This window comes from Mytilus edulis, unplaced genomic scaffold, assembly GCF_963676685.1.
Source record: "Mytilus edulis unplaced genomic scaffold, xbMytEdul2.2 SCAFFOLD_172, whole genome shotgun sequence".
In the NCBI taxonomy this organism is placed as follows: Eukaryota; Metazoa; Mollusca; class Bivalvia; order Mytilida; family Mytilidae; genus Mytilus; species Mytilus edulis.
Genome location: NW_027268599.1, coordinates 1 through 23,720, shown reverse-complemented (window position 1 = coordinate 23,720; position 23,720 = coordinate 1). Strand labels below are relative to the sequence as shown.

General features: G+C 35.3%; 19 non-coding genes across 19 annotated transcripts; all 19 read left to right on the top strand.

The window, feature by feature from the left end:
- The first annotated feature begins 109 nt into the window (after positions 1–109).
- On the top strand, positions 110–302 carry LOC139507856 (U2 spliceosomal RNA). The gene has a single exon (XR_011660899.1). It is a non-coding gene; the product is annotated as a U2 spliceosomal RNA (small nuclear RNA).
- Positions 303–1,295: 993 nt separating this feature from the next.
- LOC139507854 (U2 spliceosomal RNA) lies at positions 1,296–1,488 on the top strand. Its single transcript, XR_011660897.1, has one exon. It is a non-coding gene; the product is annotated as a U2 spliceosomal RNA (small nuclear RNA).
- A 993-nt stretch (positions 1,489–2,481) lies between these two features.
- On the top strand, positions 2,482–2,674 carry LOC139507853 (U2 spliceosomal RNA). The gene has a single exon (XR_011660896.1). It is a non-coding gene; the product is annotated as a U2 spliceosomal RNA (small nuclear RNA).
- Positions 2,675–3,667: 993 nt separating this feature from the next.
- LOC139507851 (U2 spliceosomal RNA) lies at positions 3,668–3,860 on the top strand. The gene has a single exon (XR_011660895.1). It is a non-coding gene; the product is annotated as a U2 spliceosomal RNA (small nuclear RNA).
- Positions 3,861–6,571: 2,711 nt separating this feature from the next.
- LOC139507843 (U2 spliceosomal RNA) lies at positions 6,572–6,765 on the top strand. The gene has a single exon (XR_011660886.1). It is a non-coding gene; the product is annotated as a U2 spliceosomal RNA (small nuclear RNA).
- Positions 6,766–7,758: 993 nt separating this feature from the next.
- On the top strand, positions 7,759–7,951 carry LOC139507850 (U2 spliceosomal RNA). Its single transcript, XR_011660894.1, has one exon. It is a non-coding gene; the product is annotated as a U2 spliceosomal RNA (small nuclear RNA).
- A 993-nt stretch (positions 7,952–8,944) lies between these two features.
- Positions 8,945–9,137, top strand: LOC139507849 (U2 spliceosomal RNA). The gene has a single exon (XR_011660893.1). It is a non-coding gene; the product is annotated as a U2 spliceosomal RNA (small nuclear RNA).
- A 993-nt stretch (positions 9,138–10,130) lies between these two features.
- LOC139507848 (U2 spliceosomal RNA) lies at positions 10,131–10,323 on the top strand. The gene has a single exon (XR_011660892.1). It is a non-coding gene; the product is annotated as a U2 spliceosomal RNA (small nuclear RNA).
- A 993-nt stretch (positions 10,324–11,316) lies between these two features.
- Positions 11,317–11,509, top strand: LOC139507847 (U2 spliceosomal RNA). Its single transcript, XR_011660891.1, has one exon. It is a non-coding gene; the product is annotated as a U2 spliceosomal RNA (small nuclear RNA).
- Positions 11,510–12,502: 993 nt separating this feature from the next.
- On the top strand, positions 12,503–12,695 carry LOC139507846 (U2 spliceosomal RNA). The gene has a single exon (XR_011660889.1). It is a non-coding gene; the product is annotated as a U2 spliceosomal RNA (small nuclear RNA).
- Positions 12,696–13,688: 993 nt separating this feature from the next.
- LOC139507845 (U2 spliceosomal RNA) lies at positions 13,689–13,881 on the top strand. Its single transcript, XR_011660888.1, has one exon. It is a non-coding gene; the product is annotated as a U2 spliceosomal RNA (small nuclear RNA).
- A 993-nt stretch (positions 13,882–14,874) lies between these two features.
- Positions 14,875–15,067, top strand: LOC139507840 (U2 spliceosomal RNA). Its single transcript, XR_011660884.1, has one exon. It is a non-coding gene; the product is annotated as a U2 spliceosomal RNA (small nuclear RNA).
- A 993-nt stretch (positions 15,068–16,060) lies between these two features.
- LOC139507891 (U2 spliceosomal RNA) lies at positions 16,061–16,253 on the top strand. Its single transcript, XR_011660935.1, has one exon. It is a non-coding gene; the product is annotated as a U2 spliceosomal RNA (small nuclear RNA).
- Positions 16,254–17,246: 993 nt separating this feature from the next.
- On the top strand, positions 17,247–17,439 carry LOC139507879 (U2 spliceosomal RNA). Its single transcript, XR_011660922.1, has one exon. It is a non-coding gene; the product is annotated as a U2 spliceosomal RNA (small nuclear RNA).
- A 993-nt stretch (positions 17,440–18,432) lies between these two features.
- LOC139507867 (U2 spliceosomal RNA) lies at positions 18,433–18,625 on the top strand. The gene has a single exon (XR_011660910.1). It is a non-coding gene; the product is annotated as a U2 spliceosomal RNA (small nuclear RNA).
- Positions 18,626–19,618: 993 nt separating this feature from the next.
- LOC139507855 (U2 spliceosomal RNA) lies at positions 19,619–19,811 on the top strand. Its single transcript, XR_011660898.1, has one exon. It is a non-coding gene; the product is annotated as a U2 spliceosomal RNA (small nuclear RNA).
- A 993-nt stretch (positions 19,812–20,804) lies between these two features.
- On the top strand, positions 20,805–20,997 carry LOC139507834 (U2 spliceosomal RNA). The gene has a single exon (XR_011660877.1). It is a non-coding gene; the product is annotated as a U2 spliceosomal RNA (small nuclear RNA).
- A 993-nt stretch (positions 20,998–21,990) lies between these two features.
- On the top strand, positions 21,991–22,184 carry LOC139507839 (U2 spliceosomal RNA). The gene has a single exon (XR_011660883.1). It is a non-coding gene; the product is annotated as a U2 spliceosomal RNA (small nuclear RNA).
- A 988-nt stretch (positions 22,185–23,172) lies between these two features.
- Positions 23,173–23,364, top strand: LOC139507842 (U2 spliceosomal RNA). Its single transcript, XR_011660885.1, has one exon. It is a non-coding gene; the product is annotated as a U2 spliceosomal RNA (small nuclear RNA).
- The last annotated feature ends 356 nt before the right edge of the window (positions 23,365–23,720 follow it).

Here is a 23,720-nt window from a genome sequence, read left to right as displayed (position 1 = left end):
TTTTTGTATATAAATTTGCAAAAGTTGTGTAGCTTTGGTTAAAATTAAAACACCGTGTTTGAGTAAGAAATAGGATTTGTAGGCTTTGGAAACTCGGAGAGATTTGAGTATCGCTTCTCGGCCTTTTGGCTAAGATCAAAGTGTAGTATCTGTTCTTATCAGCTTAATATCTGATACGTACCCCATGTGGGTACTTCGATATTAAACTGATTTTTGCAACTAGGTGAGATGTTAGGTGCTTGCACCGCTCTTGCCACGAGTTGGCCTGGTATTGCAGTACCTCCAGGATCGGCTCACTCCCCTATTTGGGGAGAAAATAAATTAAAATAGAAAAGTAGCTTTCCCTTCAATAGCCTGCGAAACAGCCCCAGTAAAATATTCTCTAATGCTTTTCACTGCTACATGTGTACTTTTTCTATATATCTTTCTTAGTATTCTTTTTAAGGAGTTTGTGTAAATTGTATAGTTTTACTCATTGTTGTAAATAATTTTACTTCTCGTGCATGTGAAATAAGTTGCATTTTATTTTATGTCTGTTCTCTAAAAAGTTATTTTCTTTCCTTGTAATGTAATATTTTTGTTGTCGCTTTCTTGTATTTATAACAGCACATGTCAGTGTAATAATGTATTCTCGTTCCTAAAAAGAAACTATGAATTTTTAGCGTTACGGAAAAACGCGGGGAAAAGAATTACGTCCCCTTCTACTGTTTCAATCATCGTTAATAGCGACGTCGCCTCAGAACGAGGGCAAACGATGGAAACTGCAGTCGGCCGGTAAGTTTTTTCCTCCTTCTAAAATTTATTTAAAAATAGCTGTACCGGTCAATTCCTTAAAAAAAAATAGAACAGATGAACTGTTTATATTTGTGTTAACTAAACGAGACAGTGAAAAGTCCGTGCAGATTGTGAAAAAGCGTTGAATTTATTTTGTGATTAAAGAAATTTCCTAGAAATTTCCTAGGCTTTAAAAACTGCGTTCGTCGGACCTAGGATGAATCAACATGATCATGTTATTTCGTTCGATTAAGATTAAATACGTATACGTATGATATACGTTTAAAAATGTATTCTCGCGACTTGCCGTATTTCACAAGCCGCTTTTTATTTTCACACCCGTTTTGTCATGCAGAAATCGTTTCATGCTGTCAGGTATTTGAAGCAAATCAAGATCTCGTGTTTCGTGTGCTTTTTGTATATAAATTTGCAAAAGTTGTGTAGCTTTGGTTAAAATTAAAACACCGTGTTTGAGTAAGAAATAGGATTTGTAGGCTTTGGAAACTCGGAGAGATTTGAGTATCGCTTCTCGGCCTTTTGGCTAAGATCAAAGTGTAGTATCTGTTCTTATCAGCTTAATATCTGATACGTACCCCATGTGGGTACTTCGATATTAAACTGATTTTTGCAACTAGGTGAGATGTTAGGTGCTTGCACCGCTCTTGCCACGAGTTGGCCTGGTATTGCAGTACCTCCAGGATCGGCTCACTCCCCTATTTGGGGAGAAAATAAATTAAAATAGAAAAGTAGCTTTCCCTTCAATAGCCTGCGAAACAGCCCCAGTAAAATATTCTCTAATGCTTTTCACTGCTACATGTGTACTTTTTCTATATATCTTTCTTAGTATTCTTTTTAAGGAGTTTGTGTAAATTGTATAGTTTTACTCATTGTTGTAAATAATTTTACTTCTCGTGCATGTGAAATAAGTTGCATTTTATTTTATGTCTGTTCTCTAAAAAGTTATTTTCTTTCCTTGTAATGTAATATTTTTGTTGTCGCTTTCTTGTATTTATAACAGCACATGTCAGTGTAATAATGTATTCTCGTTCCTAAAAAGAAACTATGAATTTTTAGCGTTACGGAAAAACGCGGGGAAAAGAATTACGTCCCCTTCTACTGTTTCAATCATCGTTAATAGCGACGTCGCCTCAGAACGAGGGCAAACGATGGAAACTGCAGTCGGCCGGTAAGTTTTTTCCTCCTTCTAAAATTTATTTAAAAATAGCTGTACCGGTCAATTCCTTAAAAAAAAATAGAACAGATGAACTGTTTATATTTGTGTTAACTAAACGAGACAGTGAAAAGTCCGTGCAGATTGTGAAAAAGCGTTGAATTTATTTTGTGATTAAAGAAATTTCCTAGAAATTTCCTAGGCTTTAAAAACTGCGTTCGTCGGACCTAGGATGAATCAACATGATCATGTTATTTCGTTCGATTAAGATTAAATACGTATACGTATGATATACGTTTAAAAATGTATTCTCGCGACTTGCCGTATTTCACAAGCCGCTTTTTATTTTCACACCCGTTTTGTCATGCAGAAATCGTTTCATGCTGTCAGGTATTTGAAGCAAATCAAGATCTCGTGTTTCGTGTGCTTTTTGTATATAAATTTGCAAAAGTTGTGTAGCTTTGGTTAAAATTAAAACACCGTGTTTGAGTAAGAAATAGGATTTGTAGGCTTTGGAAACTCGGAGAGATTTGAGTATCGCTTCTCGGCCTTTTGGCTAAGATCAAAGTGTAGTATCTGTTCTTATCAGCTTAATATCTGATACGTACCCCATGTGGGTACTTCGATATTAAACTGATTTTTGCAACTAGGTGAGATGTTAGGTGCTTGCACCGCTCTTGCCACGAGTTGGCCTGGTATTGCAGTACCTCCAGGATCGGCTCACTCCCCTATTTGGGGAGAAAATAAATTAAAATAGAAAAGTAGCTTTCCCTTCAATAGCCTGCGAAACAGCCCCAGTAAAATATTCTCTAATGCTTTTCACTGCTACATGTGTACTTTTTCTATATATCTTTCTTAGTATTCTTTTTAAGGAGTTTGTGTAAATTGTATAGTTTTACTCATTGTTGTAAATAATTTTACTTCTCGTGCATGTGAAATAAGTTGCATTTTATTTTATGTCTGTTCTCTAAAAAGTTATTTTCTTTCCTTGTAATGTAATATTTTTGTTGTCGCTTTCTTGTATTTATAACAGCACATGTCAGTGTAATAATGTATTCTCGTTCCTAAAAAGAAACTATGAATTTTTAGCGTTACGGAAAAACGCGGGGAAAAGAATTACGTCCCCTTCTACTGTTTCAATCATCGTTAATAGCGACGTCGCCTCAGAACGAGGGCAAACGATGGAAACTGCAGTCGGCCGGTAAGTTTTTTCCTCCTTCTAAAATTTATTTAAAAATAGCTGTACCGGTCAATTCCTTAAAAAAAAATAGAACAGATGAACTGTTTATATTTGTGTTAACTAAACGAGACAGTGAAAAGTCCGTGCAGATTGTGAAAAAGCGTTGAATTTATTTTGTGATTAAAGAAATTTCCTAGAAATTTCCTAGGCTTTAAAAACTGCGTTCGTCGGACCTAGGATGAATCAACATGATCATGTTATTTCGTTCGATTAAGATTAAATACGTATACGTATGATATACGTTTAAAAATGTATTCTCGCGACTTGCCGTATTTCACAAGCCGCTTTTTATTTTCACACCCGTTTTGTCATGCAGAAATCGTTTCATGCTGTCAGGTATTTGAAGCAAATCAAGATCTCGTGTTTCGTGTGCTTTTTGTATATAAATTTGCAAAAGTTGTGTAGCTTTGGTTAAAATTAAAACACCGTGTTTGAGTAAGAAATAGGATTTGTAGGCTTTGGAAACTCGGAGAGATTTGAGTATCGCTTCTCGGCCTTTTGGCTAAGATCAAAGTGTAGTATCTGTTCTTATCAGCTTAATATCTGATACGTACCCCATGTGGGTACTTCGATATTAAACTGATTTTTGCAACTAGGTGAGATGTTAGGTGCTTGCACCGCTCTTGCCACGAGTTGGCCTGGTATTGCAGTACCTCCAGGATCGGCTCACTCCCCTATTTGGGGAGAAAATAAATTAAAATAGAAAAGTAGCTTTCCCTTCAATAGCCTGCGAAACAGCCCCAGTAAAATATTCTCTAATGCTTTTCACTGCTACATGTGTACTTTTTCTATATATCTTTCTTAGTATTCTTTTTAAGGAGTTTGTGTAAATTGTATAGTTTTACTCATTGTTGTAAATAATTTTACTTCTCGTGCATGTGAAATAAGTTGCATTTTATTTTATGTCTGTTCTCTAAAAAGTTATTTTCTTTCCTTGTAATGTAATATTTTTGTTGTCGCTTTCTTGTATTTATAACAGCACATGTCAGTGTAATAATGTATTCTCGTTCCTAAAAAGAAACTATGAATTTTTAGCGTTACGGAAAAACGCGGGGAAAAGAATTACGTCCCCTTCTACTGTTTCAATCATCGTTAATAGCGACGTCGCCTCAGAACGAGGGCAAACGATGGAAACTGCAGTCGGCCGGTAAGTTTTTTCCTCCTTCTAAAATTTATTTAAAAATAGCTGTACCGGTCAATTCCTTAAAAAAAAATAGAACAGATGAACTGTTTATATTTGTGTTAACTAAACGAGACAGTGAAAAGTCCGTGCAGATTGTGAAAAAGCGTTGAATTTATTTTGTGATTAAAGAAATTTCCTAGAAATTTCCTAGGCTTTAAAAACTGCGTTCGTCGGACCTAGGATGAATCAACATGATCATGTTATTTCGTTCGATTAAGATTAAATACGTATACGTATGATATACGTTTAAAAATGTATTCTCGCGACTTGCCGTATTTCACAAGCCGCTTTTTATTTTCACACCCGTTTTGTCATGCAGAAATCGTTTCATGCTGTCAGGTATTTGAAGCAAATCAAGATCTCGTGTTTCGTGTGCTTTTTGTATATAAATTTGCAAAAGTTGTGTAGCTTTGGTTAAAATTAAAACACCGTGTTTGAGTAAGAAATAGGATTTGTAGGCTTTGGAAACTCGGAGAGATTTGAGTATCGCTTCTCGGCCTTTTGGCAAAGATTAAAGCGAGTGAAAAGTTAAAGTTAAAAGTTAAAGTGTTAAAATGGATTTAGTAGATTATGGATTACTTAGATGCAGTGCGAAGTTTTCGTTTACGGATGGCTCACCAGTTAACACACGTACTTGGATTATCCGTGCATTAAAGAACATTGTTAACCCGGATGATGTGACAGCGATTTTCAAGGTGGATATTGGTGGTGTTTGGTATACAACCTTTACTACTGAAGATATTGCTGATAAAGTGATTAATTCGGACTTTACGTCGTTAGATACCAGAGTTGCAGTAAGCCGTGCAGACACAAGAACAGTGTTATTGAAAGTTTTGTGGCTTCCAGTGTGGTTAAAGCTAACTGCAGTTGAATCGTTTTTAGAACAGTATGGCAAAATAGTTAGTTGTTCACGTGAAACGGAGAAATCCGAAGGAATAACGTTTGCTAATGGGAACATTAAAGTTACATTGGAGATTTCAGAGAAGGATGTACAATCGTTACCATACCGTACTAGTATAGCAGGTAAAGACTGTCTACTTACCGTGGTGGGTAGGGCACCGTTATGCCTGAAGTGTAGAACCGTTGGACATATTCGTAAGAACTGTCCGTCAGGCAAACAGGCAACAGTTCCGTTGGAAGCAGTCTCGGTTCCGGAGACTCAAAACAGTGACATTAGTGATGATACACCGGTAGATATGCAGGTTACACAGGATACTTCCCCCGTTACAAAGGATACGACACAGGAGACCGTGGATACGTCACAAGAGACCGTGGATACCGAAAAGTCCTCGTCCGTTTCCAAGTTATGGTCCGATATCGCGACAGATCCGGACGATCTTTCTGGAGAAGTACAGTACAAAGTTGTTAGTGGTAAAAAGCGAAAAGTGACTGATGTTAAAAGGGAAACATACCAACTGTGTTTAATTAATAATGTAGAAGGGAAACCTAAACCGGCATTAGGTCGCGTAAGTGACCAGAATATGATAACCACGTATATAATCAGTGATAAGGAATTGCGGGATATAATTGGTAAAGAACCGGACAGACATAAGCATAAACAGTTAATATTAGACAGTTTACAGGCAGATTTTGATATTGTAGTAAACTCAAATTATTTCAATTATAAAGAAGTTGACGGTCTCATTTAAAGTTTAAAGTAACATGGAATTTGACATGTATTTATTACATGTAGAATTTAAAATAGTTCAGTTCAAAAATTTAAAGGTAAAAGTTATTGTCGTAGCACACATGACAATGCATTATGGACTTTAGTGGGTTGTGTGTGTACGATATTGATTTTGATGTTAAATGTAATCACTATGTATTGTGTATTTTGATTTTGTTAAAGGTAAACATTATAGGTAAAATTTAACGGACGATATTTATTTATAGTTAAATTTAAATATAATACTAGTTTACAATAGCTTGTTTTAATTATAAAGGTAAATTATTTAAAGGAAAGTTTATATCTAGATTTGTAAAAGGAATTTAAAAACACTTTGTTGTTTATTTATAAATTGGGGGGTTTTCAGTATCAAAATTGGGGTTTTTTGAAAATTAATTTTATAAATTTGTTTTCGGTAATTTGATTTATATCTAAAAGTAAATAATTTTCAGTAATTTTCGGATTTATTTATTATTGAGTTACAATCGGACTATCTGTGATATATGATTTTAACTATTGATTGTATTCAATATAAGTATCTATTATTAATAAAATGTTTGAAATATAAAAAAAAGTATCTGTTCTTATCAGCTTAATATCTGATACGTACCCCATGTGGGTACTTCGATATTAAACTGATTTTTGCAACTAGGTGAGATGTTAGGTGCTTGCACCGCTCTTGCCACGAGTTGGCCTGGTATTGCAGTACCTCCAGGATCGGCTCACTCCCCTATTTGGGGAGAAAATAAATTAAAATAGAAAAGTAGCTTTCCCTTCAATAGCCTGCGAAACAGCCCCAGTAAAATATTCTCTAATGCTTTTCACTGCTACATGTGTACTTTTTCTATATATCTTTCTTAGTATTCTTTTTAAGGAGTTTGTGTAAATTGTATAGTTTTACTCATTGTTGTAAATAATTTTACTTCTCGTGCATGTGAAATAAGTTGCATTTTATTTTATGTCTGTTCTCTAAAAAGTTATTTTCTTTCCTTGTAATGTAATATTTTTGTTGTCGCTTTCTTGTATTTATAACAGCACATGTCAGTGTAATAATGTATTCTCGTTCCTAAAAAGAAACTATGAATTTTTAGCGTTACGGAAAAACGCGGGGAAAAGAATTACGTCCCCTTCTACTGTTTCAATCATCGTTAATAGCGACGTCGCCTCAGAACGAGGGCAAACGATGGAAACTGCAGTCGGCCGGTAAGTTTTTTCCTCCTTCTAAAATTTATTTAAAAATAGCTGTACCGGTCAATTCCTTAAAAAAAAATAGAACAGATGAACTGTTTATATTTGTGTTAACTAAACGAGACAGTGAAAAGTCCGTGCAGATTGTGAAAAAGCGTTGAATTTATTTTGTGATTAAAGAAATTTCCTAGAAATTTCCTAGGCTTTAAAAACTGCGTTCGTCGGACCTAGGATGAATCAACATGATCATGTTATTTCGTTCGATTAAGATTAAATACGTATACGTATGATATACGTTTAAAAATGTATTCTCGCGACTTGCCGTATTTCACAAGCCGCTTTTTATTTTCACACCCGTTTTGTCATGCAGAAATCGTTTCATGCTGTCAGGTATTTGAAGCAAATCAAGATCTCGTGTTTCGTGTGCTTTTTGTATATAAATTTGCAAAAGTTGTGTAGCTTTGGTTAAAATTAAAACACCGTGTTTGAGTAAGAAATAGGATTTGTAGGCTTTGGAAACTCGGAGAGATTTGAGTATCGCTTCTCGGCCTTTTGGCTAAGATCAAAGTGTAGTATCTGTTCTTATCAGCTTAATATCTGATACGTACCCCATGTGGGTACTTCGATATTAAACTGATTTTTGCAACTAGGTGAGATGTTAGGTGCTTGCACCGCTCTTGCCACGAGTTGGCCTGGTATTGCAGTACCTCCAGGATCGGCTCACTCCCCTATTTGGGGAGAAAATAAATTAAAATAGAAAAGTAGCTTTCCCTTCAATAGCCTGCGAAACAGCCCCAGTAAAATATTCTCTAATGCTTTTCACTGCTACATGTGTACTTTTTCTATATATCTTTCTTAGTATTCTTTTTAAGGAGTTTGTGTAAATTGTATAGTTTTACTCATTGTTGTAAATAATTTTACTTCTCGTGCATGTGAAATAAGTTGCATTTTATTTTATGTCTGTTCTCTAAAAAGTTATTTTCTTTCCTTGTAATGTAATATTTTTGTTGTCGCTTTCTTGTATTTATAACAGCACATGTCAGTGTAATAATGTATTCTCGTTCCTAAAAAGAAACTATGAATTTTTAGCGTTACGGAAAAACGCGGGGAAAAGAATTACGTCCCCTTCTACTGTTTCAATCATCGTTAATAGCGACGTCGCCTCAGAACGAGGGCAAACGATGGAAACTGCAGTCGGCCGGTAAGTTTTTTCCTCCTTCTAAAATTTATTTAAAAATAGCTGTACCGGTCAATTCCTTAAAAAAAAATAGAACAGATGAACTGTTTATATTTGTGTTAACTAAACGAGACAGTGAAAAGTCCGTGCAGATTGTGAAAAAGCGTTGAATTTATTTTGTGATTAAAGAAATTTCCTAGAAATTTCCTAGGCTTTAAAAACTGCGTTCGTCGGACCTAGGATGAATCAACATGATCATGTTATTTCGTTCGATTAAGATTAAATACGTATACGTATGATATACGTTTAAAAATGTATTCTCGCGACTTGCCGTATTTCACAAGCCGCTTTTTATTTTCACACCCGTTTTGTCATGCAGAAATCGTTTCATGCTGTCAGGTATTTGAAGCAAATCAAGATCTCGTGTTTCGTGTGCTTTTTGTATATAAATTTGCAAAAGTTGTGTAGCTTTGGTTAAAATTAAAACACCGTGTTTGAGTAAGAAATAGGATTTGTAGGCTTTGGAAACTCGGAGAGATTTGAGTATCGCTTCTCGGCCTTTTGGCTAAGATCAAAGTGTAGTATCTGTTCTTATCAGCTTAATATCTGATACGTACCCCATGTGGGTACTTCGATATTAAACTGATTTTTGCAACTAGGTGAGATGTTAGGTGCTTGCACCGCTCTTGCCACGAGTTGGCCTGGTATTGCAGTACCTCCAGGATCGGCTCACTCCCCTATTTGGGGAGAAAATAAATTAAAATAGAAAAGTAGCTTTCCCTTCAATAGCCTGCGAAACAGCCCCAGTAAAATATTCTCTAATGCTTTTCACTGCTACATGTGTACTTTTTCTATATATCTTTCTTAGTATTCTTTTTAAGGAGTTTGTGTAAATTGTATAGTTTTACTCATTGTTGTAAATAATTTTACTTCTCGTGCATGTGAAATAAGTTGCATTTTATTTTATGTCTGTTCTCTAAAAAGTTATTTTCTTTCCTTGTAATGTAATATTTTTGTTGTCGCTTTCTTGTATTTATAACAGCACATGTCAGTGTAATAATGTATTCTCGTTCCTAAAAAGAAACTATGAATTTTTAGCGTTACGGAAAAACGCGGGGAAAAGAATTACGTCCCCTTCTACTGTTTCAATCATCGTTAATAGCGACGTCGCCTCAGAACGAGGGCAAACGATGGAAACTGCAGTCGGCCGGTAAGTTTTTTCCTCCTTCTAAAATTTATTTAAAAATAGCTGTACCGGTCAATTCCTTAAAAAAAAATAGAACAGATGAACTGTTTATATTTGTGTTAACTAAACGAGACAGTGAAAAGTCCGTGCAGATTGTGAAAAAGCGTTGAATTTATTTTGTGATTAAAGAAATTTCCTAGAAATTTCCTAGGCTTTAAAAACTGCGTTCGTCGGACCTAGGATGAATCAACATGATCATGTTATTTCGTTCGATTAAGATTAAATACGTATACGTATGATATACGTTTAAAAATGTATTCTCGCGACTTGCCGTATTTCACAAGCCGCTTTTTATTTTCACACCCGTTTTGTCATGCAGAAATCGTTTCATGCTGTCAGGTATTTGAAGCAAATCAAGATCTCGTGTTTCGTGTGCTTTTTGTATATAAATTTGCAAAAGTTGTGTAGCTTTGGTTAAAATTAAAACACCGTGTTTGAGTAAGAAATAGGATTTGTAGGCTTTGGAAACTCGGAGAGATTTGAGTATCGCTTCTCGGCCTTTTGGCTAAGATCAAAGTGTAGTATCTGTTCTTATCAGCTTAATATCTGATACGTACCCCATGTGGGTACTTCGATATTAAACTGATTTTTGCAACTAGGTGAGATGTTAGGTGCTTGCACCGCTCTTGCCACGAGTTGGCCTGGTATTGCAGTACCTCCAGGATCGGCTCACTCCCCTATTTGGGGAGAAAATAAATTAAAATAGAAAAGTAGCTTTCCCTTCAATAGCCTGCGAAACAGCCCCAGTAAAATATTCTCTAATGCTTTTCACTGCTACATGTGTACTTTTTCTATATATCTTTCTTAGTATTCTTTTTAAGGAGTTTGTGTAAATTGTATAGTTTTACTCATTGTTGTAAATAATTTTACTTCTCGTGCATGTGAAATAAGTTGCATTTTATTTTATGTCTGTTCTCTAAAAAGTTATTTTCTTTCCTTGTAATGTAATATTTTTGTTGTCGCTTTCTTGTATTTATAACAGCACATGTCAGTGTAATAATGTATTCTCGTTCCTAAAAAGAAACTATGAATTTTTAGCGTTACGGAAAAACGCGGGGAAAAGAATTACGTCCCCTTCTACTGTTTCAATCATCGTTAATAGCGACGTCGCCTCAGAACGAGGGCAAACGATGGAAACTGCAGTCGGCCGGTAAGTTTTTTCCTCCTTCTAAAATTTATTTAAAAATAGCTGTACCGGTCAATTCCTTAAAAAAAAATAGAACAGATGAACTGTTTATATTTGTGTTAACTAAACGAGACAGTGAAAAGTCCGTGCAGATTGTGAAAAAGCGTTGAATTTATTTTGTGATTAAAGAAATTTCCTAGAAATTTCCTAGGCTTTAAAAACTGCGTTCGTCGGACCTAGGATGAATCAACATGATCATGTTATTTCGTTCGATTAAGATTAAATACGTATACGTATGATATACGTTTAAAAATGTATTCTCGCGACTTGCCGTATTTCACAAGCCGCTTTTTATTTTCACACCCGTTTTGTCATGCAGAAATCGTTTCATGCTGTCAGGTATTTGAAGCAAATCAAGATCTCGTGTTTCGTGTGCTTTTTGTATATAAATTTGCAAAAGTTGTGTAGCTTTGGTTAAAATTAAAACACCGTGTTTGAGTAAGAAATAGGATTTGTAGGCTTTGGAAACTCGGAGAGATTTGAGTATCGCTTCTCGGCCTTTTGGCTAAGATCAAAGTGTAGTATCTGTTCTTATCAGCTTAATATCTGATACGTACCCCATGTGGGTACTTCGATATTAAACTGATTTTTGCAACTAGGTGAGATGTTAGGTGCTTGCACCGCTCTTGCCACGAGTTGGCCTGGTATTGCAGTACCTCCAGGATCGGCTCACTCCCCTATTTGGGGAGAAAATAAATTAAAATAGAAAAGTAGCTTTCCCTTCAATAGCCTGCGAAACAGCCCCAGTAAAATATTCTCTAATGCTTTTCACTGCTACATGTGTACTTTTTCTATATATCTTTCTTAGTATTCTTTTTAAGGAGTTTGTGTAAATTGTATAGTTTTACTCATTGTTGTAAATAATTTTACTTCTCGTGCATGTGAAATAAGTTGCATTTTATTTTATGTCTGTTCTCTAAAAAGTTATTTTCTTTCCTTGTAATGTAATATTTTTGTTGTCGCTTTCTTGTATTTATAACAGCACATGTCAGTGTAATAATGTATTCTCGTTCCTAAAAAGAAACTATGAATTTTTAGCGTTACGGAAAAACGCGGGGAAAAGAATTACGTCCCCTTCTACTGTTTCAATCATCGTTAATAGCGACGTCGCCTCAGAACGAGGGCAAACGATGGAAACTGCAGTCGGCCGGTAAGTTTTTTCCTCCTTCTAAAATTTATTTAAAAATAGCTGTACCGGTCAATTCCTTAAAAAAAAATAGAACAGATGAACTGTTTATATTTGTGTTAACTAAACGAGACAGTGAAAAGTCCGTGCAGATTGTGAAAAAGCGTTGAATTTATTTTGTGATTAAAGAAATTTCCTAGAAATTTCCTAGGCTTTAAAAACTGCGTTCGTCGGACCTAGGATGAATCAACATGATCATGTTATTTCGTTCGATTAAGATTAAATACGTATACGTATGATATACGTTTAAAAATGTATTCTCGCGACTTGCCGTATTTCACAAGCCGCTTTTTATTTTCACACCCGTTTTGTCATGCAGAAATCGTTTCATGCTGTCAGGTATTTGAAGCAAATCAAGATCTCGTGTTTCGTGTGCTTTTTGTATATAAATTTGCAAAAGTTGTGTAGCTTTGGTTAAAATTAAAACACCGTGTTTGAGTAAGAAATAGGATTTGTAGGCTTTGGAAACTCGGAGAGATTTGAGTATCGCTTCTCGGCCTTTTGGCTAAGATCAAAGTGTAGTATCTGTTCTTATCAGCTTAATATCTGATACGTACCCCATGTGGGTACTTCGATATTAAACTGATTTTTGCAACTAGGTGAGATGTTAGGTGCTTGCACCGCTCTTGCCACGAGTTGGCCTGGTATTGCAGTACCTCCAGGATCGGCTCACTCCCCTATTTGGGGAGAAAATAAATTAAAATAGAAAAGTAGCTTTCCCTTCAATAGCCTGCGAAACAGCCCCAGTAAAATATTCTCTAATGCTTTTCACTGCTACATGTGTACTTTTTCTATATATCTTTCTTAGTATTCTTTTTAAGGAGTTTGTGTAAATTGTATAGTTTTACTCATTGTTGTAAATAATTTTACTTCTCGTGCATGTGAAATAAGTTGCATTTTATTTTATGTCTGTTCTCTAAAAAGTTATTTTCTTTCCTTGTAATGTAATATTTTTGTTGTCGCTTTCTTGTATTTATAACAGCACATGTCAGTGTAATAATGTATTCTCGTTCCTAAAAAGAAACTATGAATTTTTAGCGTTACGGAAAAACGCGGGGAAAAGAATTACGTCCCCTTCTACTGTTTCAATCATCGTTAATAGCGACGTCGCCTCAGAACGAGGGCAAACGATGGAAACTGCAGTCGGCCGGTAAGTTTTTTCCTCCTTCTAAAATTTATTTAAAAATAGCTGTACCGGTCAATTCCTTAAAAAAAAATAGAACAGATGAACTGTTTATATTTGTGTTAACTAAACGAGACAGTGAAAAGTCCGTGCAGATTGTGAAAAAGCGTTGAATTTATTTTGTGATTAAAGAAATTTCCTAGAAATTTCCTAGGCTTTAAAAACTGCGTTCGTCGGACCTAGGATGAATCAACATGATCATGTTATTTCGTTCGATTAAGATTAAATACGTATACGTATGATATACGTTTAAAAATGTATTCTCGCGACTTGCCGTATTTCACAAGCCGCTTTTTATTTTCACACCCGTTTTGTCATGCAGAAATCGTTTCATGCTGTCAGGTATTTGAAGCAAATCAAGATCTCGTGTTTCGTGTGCTTTTTGTATATAAATTTGCAAAAGTTGTGTAGCTTTGGTTAAAATTAAAACACCGTGTTTGAGTAAGAAATAGGATTTGTAGGCTTTGGAAACTCGGAGAGATTTGAGTATCGCTTCTCGGCCTTTTGGCTAAGATCAAAGTGTAGTATCTGTTCTTATCAGCTTAATATCTGATACGTACCCCATGTGGGTACTTCGATATTAAACTGATTTTTGCAACTAGGTGAGATGTTAGGTGCTTGCACCGCTCTTGCCACGAGTTGGCCTGGTATTGCAGTACCTCCAGGATCGGCTCACTCCCCTATTTGGGGAGAAAATAAATTAAAATAGAAAAGTAGCTTTCCCTTCAATAGCCTGCGAAACAGCCCCAGTAAAATATTCTCTAATGCTTTTCACTGCTACATGTGTACTTTTTCTATATATCTTTCTTAGTATTCTTTTTAAGGAGTTTGTGTAAATTGTATAGTTTTACTCATTGTTGTAAATAATTTTACTTCTCGTGCATGTGAAATAAGTTGCATTTTATTTTATGTCTGTTCTCTAAAAAGTTATTTTCTTTCCTTGTAATGTAATATTTTTGTTGTCGCTTTCTTGTATTTATAACAGCACATGTCAGTGTAATAATGTATTCTCGTTCCTAAAAAGAAACTATGAATTTTTAGCGTTACGGAAAAACGCGGGGAAAAGAATTACGTCCCCTTCTACTGTTTCAATCATCGTTAATAGCGACGTCGCCTCAGAACGAGGGCAAACGATGGAAACTGCAGTCGGCCGGTAAGTTTTTTCCTCCTTCTAAAATTTATTTAAAAATAGCTGTACCGGTCAATTCCTTAAAAAAAAATAGAACAGATGAACTGTTTATATTTGTGTTAACTAAACGAGACAGTGAAAAGTCCGTGCAGATTGTGAAAAAGCGTTGAATTTATTTTGTGATTAAAGAAATTTCCTAGAAATTTCCTAGGCTTTAAAAACTGCGTTCGTCGGACCTAGGATGAATCAACATGATCATGTTATTTCGTTCGATTAAGATTAAATACGTATACGTATGATATACGTTTAAAAATGTATTCTCGCGACTTGCCGTATTTCACAAGCCGCTTTTTATTTTCACACCCGTTTTGTCATGCAGAAATCGTTTCATGCTGTCAGGTATTTGAAGCAAATCAAGATCTCGTGTTTCGTGTGCTTTTTGTATATAAATTTGCAAAAGTTGTGTAGCTTTGGTTAAAATTAAAACACCGTGTTTGAGTAAGAAATAGGATTTGTAGGCTTTGGAAACTCGGAGAGATTTGAGTATCGCTTCTCGGCCTTTTGGCTAAGATCAAAGTGTAGTATCTGTTCTTATCAGCTTAATATCTGATACGTACCCCATGTGGGTACTTCGATATTAAACTGATTTTTGCAACTAGGTGAGATGTTAGGTGCTTGCACCGCTCTTGCCACGAGTTGGCCTGGTATTGCAGTACCTCCAGGATCGGCTCACTCCCCTATTTGGGGAGAAAATAAATTAAAATAGAAAAGTAGCTTTCCCTTCAATAGCCTGCGAAACAGCCCCAGTAAAATATTCTCTAATGCTTTTCACTGCTACATGTGTACTTTTTCTATATATCTTTCTTAGTATTCTTTTTAAGGAGTTTGTGTAAATTGTATAGTTTTACTCATTGTTGTAAATAATTTTACTTCTCGTGCATGTGAAATAAGTTGCATTTTATTTTATGTCTGTTCTCTAAAAAGTTATTTTCTTTCCTTGTAATGTAATATTTTTGTTGTCGCTTTCTTGTATTTATAACAGCACATGTCAGTGTAATAATGTATTCTCGTTCCTAAAAAGAAACTATGAATTTTTAGCGTTACGGAAAAACGCGGGGAAAAGAATTACGTCCCCTTCTACTGTTTCAATCATCGTTAATAGCGACGTCGCCTCAGAACGAGGGCAAACGATGGAAACTGCAGTCGGCCGGTAAGTTTTTTCCTCCTTCTAAAATTTATTTAAAAATAGCTGTACCGGTCAATTCCTTAAAAAAAAATAGAACAGATGAACTGTTTATATTTGTGTTAACTAAACGAGACAGTGAAAAGTCCGTGCAGATTGTGAAAAAGCGTTGAATTTATTTTGTGATTAAAGAAATTTCCTAGAAATTTCCTAGGCTTTAAAAACTGCGTTCGTCGGACCTAGGATGAATCAACATGATCATGTTATTTCGTTCGATTAAGATTAAATACGTATACGTATGATATACGTTTAAAAATGTATTCTCGCGACTTGCCGTATTTCACAAGCCGCTTTTTATTTTCACACCCGTTTTGTCATGCAGAAATCGTTTCATGCTGTCAGGTATTTGAAGCAAATCAAGATCTCGTGTTTCGTGTGCTTTTTGTATATAAATTTGCAAAAGTTGTGTAGCTTTGGTTAAAATTAAAACACCGTGTTTGAGTAAGAAATAGGATTTGTAGGCTTTGGAAACTCGGAGAGATTTGAGTATCGCTTCTCGGCCTTTTGGCTAAGATCAAAGTGTAGTATCTGTTCTTATCAGCTTAATATCTGATACGTACCCCATGTGGGTACTTCGATATTAAACTGATTTTTGCAACTAGGTGAGATGTTAGGTGCTTGCACCGCTCTTGCCACGAGTTGGCCTGGTATTGCAGTACCTCCAGGATCGGCTCACTCCCCTATTTGGGGAGAAAATAAATTAAAATAGAAAAGTAGCTTTCCCTTCAATAGCCTGCGAAACAGCCCCAGTAAAATATTCTCTAATGCTTTTCACTGCTACATGTGTACTTTTTCTATATATCTTTCTTAGTATTCTTTTTAAGGAGTTTGTGTAAATTGTATAGTTTTACTCATTGTTGTAAATAATTTTACTTCTCGTGCATGTGAAATAAGTTGCATTTTATTTTATGTCTGTTCTCTAAAAAGTTATTTTCTTTCCTTGTAATGTAATATTTTTGTTGTCGCTTTCTTGTATTTATAACAGCACATGTCAGTGTAATAATGTATTCTCGTTCCTAAAAAGAAACTATGAATTTTTAGCGTTACGGAAAAACGCGGGGAAAAGAATTACGTCCCCTTCTACTGTTTCAATCATCGTTAATAGCGACGTCGCCTCAGAACGAGGGCAAACGATGGAAACTGCAGTCGGCCGGTAAGTTTTTTCCTCCTTCTAAAATTTATTTAAAAATAGCTGTACCGGTCAATTCCTTAAAAAAAAATAGAACAGATGAACTGTTTATATTTGTGTTAACTAAACGAGACAGTGAAAAGTCCGTGCAGATTGTGAAAAAGCGTTGAATTTATTTTGTGATTAAAGAAATTTCCTAGAAATTTCCTAGGCTTTAAAAACTGCGTTCGTCGGACCTAGGATGAATCAACATGATCATGTTATTTCGTTCGATTAAGATTAAATACGTATACGTATGATATACGTTTAAAAATGTATTCTCGCGACTTGCCGTATTTCACAAGCCGCTTTTTATTTTCACACCCGTTTTGTCATGCAGAAATCGTTTCATGCTGTCAGGTATTTGAAGCAAATCAAGATCTCGTGTTTCGTGTGCTTTTTGTATATAAATTTGCAAAAGTTGTGTAGCTTTGGTTAAAATTAAAACACCGTGTTTGAGTAAGAAATAGGATTTGTAGGCTTTGGAAACTCGGAGAGATTTGAGTATCGCTTCTCGGCCTTTTGGCTAAGATCAAAGTGTAGTATCTGTTCTTATCAGCTTAATATCTGATACGTACCCCATGTGGGTACTTCGATATTAAACTGATTTTTGCAACTAGGTGAGATGTTAGGTGCTTGCACCGCTCTTGCCACGAGTTGGCCTGGTATTGCAGTACCTCCAGGATCGGCTCACTCCCCTATTTGGGGAGAAAATAAATTAAAATAGAAAAGTAGCTTTCCCTTCAATAGCCTGCGAAACAGCCCCAGTAAAATATTCTCTAATGCTTTTCACTGCTACATGTGTACTTTTTCTATATATCTTTCTTAGTATTCTTTTTAAGGAGTTTGTGTAAATTGTATAGTTTTACTCATTGTTGTAAATAATTTTACTTCTCGTGCATGTGAAATAAGTTGCATTTTATTTTATGTCTGTTCTCTAAAAAGTTATTTTCTTTCCTTGTAATGTAATATTTTTGTTGTCGCTTTCTTGTATTTATAACAGCACATGTCAGTGTAATAATGTATTCTCGTTCCTAAAAAGAAACTATGAATTTTTAGCGTTACGGAAAAACGCGGGGAAAAGAATTACGTCCCCTTCTACTGTTTCAATCATCGTTAATAGCGACGTCGCCTCAGAACGAGGGCAAACGATGGAAACTGCAGTCGGCCGGTAAGTTTTTTCCTCCTTCTAAAATTTATTTAAAAATAGCTGTACCGGTCAATTCCTTAAAAAAAAATAGAACAGATGAACTGTTTATATTTGTGTTAACTAAACGAGACAGTGAAAAGTCCGTGCAGATTGTGAAAAAGCGTTGAATTTATTTTGTGATTAAAGAAATTTCCTAGAAATTTCCTAGGCTTTAAAAACTGCGTTCGTCGGACCTAGGATGAATCAACATGATCATGTTATTTCGTTCGATTAAGATTAAATACGTATACGTATGATATACGTTTAAAAATGTATTCTCGCGACTTGCCGTATTTCACAAGCCGCTTTTTATTTTCACACCCGTTTTGTCATGCAGAAATCGTTTCATGCTGTCAGGTATTTGAAGCAAATCAAGATCTCGTGTTTCGTGTGCTTTTTGTATATAAATTTGCAAAAGTTGTGTAGCTTTGGTTAAAATTAAAACACCGTGTTTGAGTAAGAAATAGGATTTGTAGGCTTTGGAAACTCGGAGAGATTTGAGTATCGCTTCTCGGCCTTTTGGCTAAGATCAAAGTGTAGTATCTGTTCTTATCAGCTTAATATCTGATACGTACCCCATGTGGGTACTTCGATATTAAACTGATTTTTGCAACTAGGTGAGATGTTAGGTGCTTGCACCGCTCTTGCCACGAGTTGGCCTGGTATTGCAGTACCTCCAGGATCGGCTCACTCCCCTATTTGGGGAGAAAATAAATTAAAATAGAAAAGTAGCTTTCCCTTCAATAGCCTGCGAAACAGCCCCAGTAAAATATTCTCTAATGCTTTTCACTGCTACATGTGTACTTTTTCTATATATCTTTCTTAGTATTCTTTTTAAGGAGTTTGTGTAAATTGTATAGTTTTACTCATTGTTGTAAATAATTTTACTTCTCGTGCATGTGAAATAAGTTGCATTTTATTTTATGTCTGTTCTCTAAAAAGTTATTTTCTTTCCTTGTAATGTAATATTTTTGTTGTCGCTTTCTTGTATTTATAACAGCACATGTCAGTGTAATAATGTATTCTCGTTCCTAAAAAGAAACTATGAATTTTTAGCGTTACGGAAAAACGCGGGGAAAAGAATTACGTCCCCTTCTACTGTTTCAATCATCGTTAATAGCGACGTCGCCTCAGAACGAGGGCAAACGATGGAAACTGCAGTCGGCCGGTAAGTTTTTTCCTCCTTCTAAAATTTATTTAAAAATAGCTGTACCGGTCAATTCCTTAAAAAAAAATAGAACAGATGAACTGTTTATATTTGTGTTAACTAAACGAGACAGTGAAAAGTCCGTGCAGATTGTGAAAAAGCGTTGAATTTATTTTGTGATTAAAGAAATTTCCTAGAAATTTCCTAGGCTTTAAAAACTGCGTTCGTCGGACCTAGGATGAATCAACATGATCATGTTATTTCGTTCGATTAAGATTAAATACGTATACGTATGATATACGTTTAAAAATGTATTCTCGCGACTTGCCGTATTTCACAAGCCGCTTTTTATTTTCACACCCGTTTTGTCATGCAGAAATCGTTTCATGCTGTCAGGTATTTGAAGCAAATCAAGATCTCGTGTTTCGTGTGCTTTTTGTATATAAATTTGCAAAAGTTGTGTAGCTTTGGTTAAAATTAAAACACCGTGTTTGAGTAAGAAATAGGATTTGTAGGCTTTGGAAACTCGGAGAGATTTGAGTATCGCTTCTCGGCCTTTTGGCTAAGATCAAAGTGTAGTATCTGTTCTTATCAGCTTAATATCTGATACGTACCCCATGTGGGTACTTCGATATTAAACTGATTTTTGCAACTAGGTGAGATGTTAGGTGCTTGCACCGCTCTTGCCACGAGTTGGCCTGGTATTGCAGTACCTCCAGGATCGGCTCACTCCCCTATTTGGGGAGAAAATAAATTAAAATAGAAAAGTAGCTTTCCCTTCAATAGCCTGCGAAACAGCCCCAGTAAAATATTCTCTAATGCTTTTCACTGCTACATGTGTACTTTTTCTATATATCTTTCTTAGTATTCTTTTTAAGGAGTTTGTGTAAATTGTATAGTTTTACTCATTGTTGTAAATAATTTTACTTCTCGTGCATGTGAAATAAGTTGCATTTTATTTTATGTCTGTTCTCTAAAAAGTTATTTTCTTTCCTTGTAATGTAATATTTTTGTTGTCGCTTTCTTGTATTTATAACAGCACATGTCAGTGTAATAATGTATTCTCGTTCCTAAAAAGAAACTATGAATTTTTAGCGTTACGGAAAAACGCGGGGAAAAGAATTACGTCCCCTTCTACTGTTTCAATCATCGTTAATAGCGACGTCGCCTCAGAACGAGGGCAAACGATGGAAACTGCAGTCGGCCGGTAAGTTTTTTCCTCCTTCTAAAATTTATTTAAAAATAGCTGTACCGGTCAATTCCTTAAAAAAAAATAGAACAGATGAACTGTTTATATTTGTGTTAACTAAACGAGACAGTGAAAAGTCCGTGCAGATTGTGAAAAAGCGTTGAATTTATTTTGTGATTAAAGAAATTTCCTAGAAATTTCCTAGGCTTTAAAAACTGCGTTCGTCGGACCTAGGATGAATCAACATGATCATGTTATTTCGTTCGATTAAGATTAAATACGTATACGTATGATATACGTTTAAAAATGTATTCTCGCGACTTGCCGTATTTCACAAGCCGCTTTTTATTTTCACACCCGTTTTGTCATGCAGAAATCGTTTCATGCTGTCAGGTATTTGAAGCAAATCAAGATCTCGTGTTTCGTGTGCTTTTTGTATATAAATTTGCAAAAGTTGTGTAGCTTTGGTTAAAATTAAAACACCGTGTTTGAGTAAGAAATAGGATTTGTAGGCTTTGGAAACTCGGAGAGATTTGAGTATCGCTTCTCGGCCTTTTGGCTAAGATCAAAGTGTAGTATCTGTTCTTATCAGCTTAATATCTGATACGTACCCCATGTGGGTACTTCGATATTAAACTGATTTTTGCAACTAGGTGAGATGTTAGGTGCTTGCACCGCTCTTGCCACGAGTTGGCCTGGTATTGCAGTACCTCCAGGATCGGCTCACTCCCCTATTTGGGGAGAAAATAAATTAAAATAGAAAAGTAGCTTTCCCTTCAATAGCCTGCGAAACAGCCCCAGTAAAATATTCTCTAATGCTTTTCACTGCTACATGTGTACTTTTTCTATATATCTTTCTTAGTATTCTTTTTAAGGAGTTTGTGTAAATTGTATAGTTTTACTCATTGTTGTAAATAATTTTACTTCTCGTGCATGTGAAATAAGTTGCATTTTATTTTATGTCTGTTCTCTAAAAAGTTATTTTCTTTCCTTGTAATGTAATATTTTTGTTGTCGCTTTCTTGTATTTATAACAGCACATGTCAGTGTAATAATGTATTCTCGTTCCTAAAAAGAAACTATGAATTTTTAGCGTTACGGAAAAACGCGGGGAAAAGAATTACGTCCCCTTCTACTGTTTCAATCATCGTTAATAGCGACGTCGCCTCAGAACGAGGGCAAACGATGGAAACTGCAGTCGGCCGGTAAGTTTTTTCCTCCTTCTAAAATTTATTTAAAAATAGCTGTACCGGTCAATTCCTTAAAAAAAAATAGAACAGATGAACTGTTTATATTTGTGTTAACTAAACGAGACAGTGAAAAGTCCGTGCAGATTGTGAAAAAGCGTTGAATTTATTTTGTGATTAAAGAAATTTCCTAGAAATTTCCTAGGCTTTAAAAACTGCGTTCGTCGGACCTAGGATGAATCAACATGATCATGTTATTTCGTTCGATTAAGATTAAATACGTATACGTATGATATACGTTTAAAAATGTATTCTCGCGACTTGCCGTATTTCACAAGCCGCTTTTTATTTTCACACCCGTTTTGTCATGCAGAAATCGTTTCATGCTGTCAGGTATTTGAAGCAAATCAAGATCTCGTGTTTCGTGTGCTTTTTGTATATAAATTTGCAAAAGTTGTGTAGCTTTGGTTAAAATTAAAACACCGTGTTTGAGTAAGAAATAGGATTTGTAGGCTTTGGAAACTCGGAGAGATTTGAGTATCGCTTCTCGGCCTTTTGGCTAAGATCAAAGTGTAGTATCTGTTCTTATCAGCTTAATATCTGATACGTACCCCATGTGGGTACTTCGATATTAAACTGATTTTTGCAACTAGGTGAGATGTTAGGTGCTTGCACCGCTCTTGCCACGAGTTTGGCCTGGTATTGCAGTACCTCCAGGATCGGCTCACTCCCCTATTTGGGGAGAAAATAAATTAAAATAGAAAAGTAGCTTTCCCTTCAATAGCCTGCGAAACAGCCCCAGTAAAATATTCTCTAATGCTTTTCACTGCTACATGTGTACTTTTTCTATATATCTTTTCTTAGTATTCTTTTTAAGGAGTTGTGTAAATTGTATAGTTTTACTCATTGTTGTAAATAATTATACTTCTCGTTGCATGTGAAATCAGTTGCATTTTATTTTATGTCTGTTCTCTAAAAGTTATTTCTTTCCTTGTAATGTAATATTTTTGTTGTCGCTTTCTTGTATTATAACAGCACATGTCAGTGTAATAATGTATTCTCGTTCCTAAAAGAAACTATGAATTTTAGCGTTACGGAAAAACGCGGGGAAAAGAATTACGTCCCCTTCTACTGTTTCAATCATCGTTAATAGCGCCGTCGCCTCAGAACGAGGCAAACGATGGAAACTGCAGTCGGCCGGTAAGTTTTTTCCTCTTCTAAAATTTATTAAAAATAGCTGTACCGGTCAATTCCTTAAAAAAAAATAGAACAGATGAACTGTTTATATTTGTGTTAACTAAACGCAGACAGTGAAAAGTCCGTGCAGATGTGAAAAAGCGTTGAATTTATTTTGTGATTAAAGAAATTTCCTAGAAATTTCCTAGGCTTAAAAAACTGCGTTCGTCGGACCTAGGATGAATCAACATGATCATGTTATTTCGTTCGATTAAGATTAAATTACGTATACGTATGATATACGTTTAAAAATGTATTCTCGCGACTTGCCGTATTTCACAAGCCGCTTTTTATTTTCACACCCGTTTTGTCATGCAGAAATCGTTTCATGCTGTCAGGTATTTGAAGCAAAATCAAGATCTCGTGTTTCGTGTGCTTTTTGTATATAAATTTGCAAAAGTTGTGTAGCTTTGGTTAAAATTAAAACACCGTGTTTGAGTAAGAAATAGGATTTGTAGGCTTTGGAAACTCGGAGAGATTTGAGTATCGCTTCTCGGCCTTTTGGCTAAGATCAAAGTGTAGTATCGTTTCTTATCAGCTTAATATCTGATACGTACCCCATGTGGGTACTTCGATATTAAACTGATTTTTGCAACTAGGTGAGATGTTAGGTGCTGCACCGCTCTTGCCACGAGTTGGCCTGGTATTGCAGTACCTCCAGGATCGGCTCACTCCCCTATTTGGGGAGAAAATAAATTAAAATAGAAAAGTAGCCTTTCCCTTCAATAGCCTGCGAAAACAGCCCCAGTAAAATATTCTCTAATGCTTTTCACTGCTACATGTGTACTTTTTCTATATATCTTTCTTAGTATTCTTTTTAAGGAGTTTGTGTAAATTGTATAGTTTTACTCATTGTTGTAAATAATTTTACATCTCGTGCATGTGAAATAGTTGCATTTATTTTATTGTCTGTTCTCTAAAAAGTTATTTTCTTTCCTTGTAATGTAATATTTTTGTTGTCGCTTTCTTGTATTTATAACAGCACATGTCAGTGTAATAATGTATTCTCGTTCCTAAAAAGAAACTATGAATT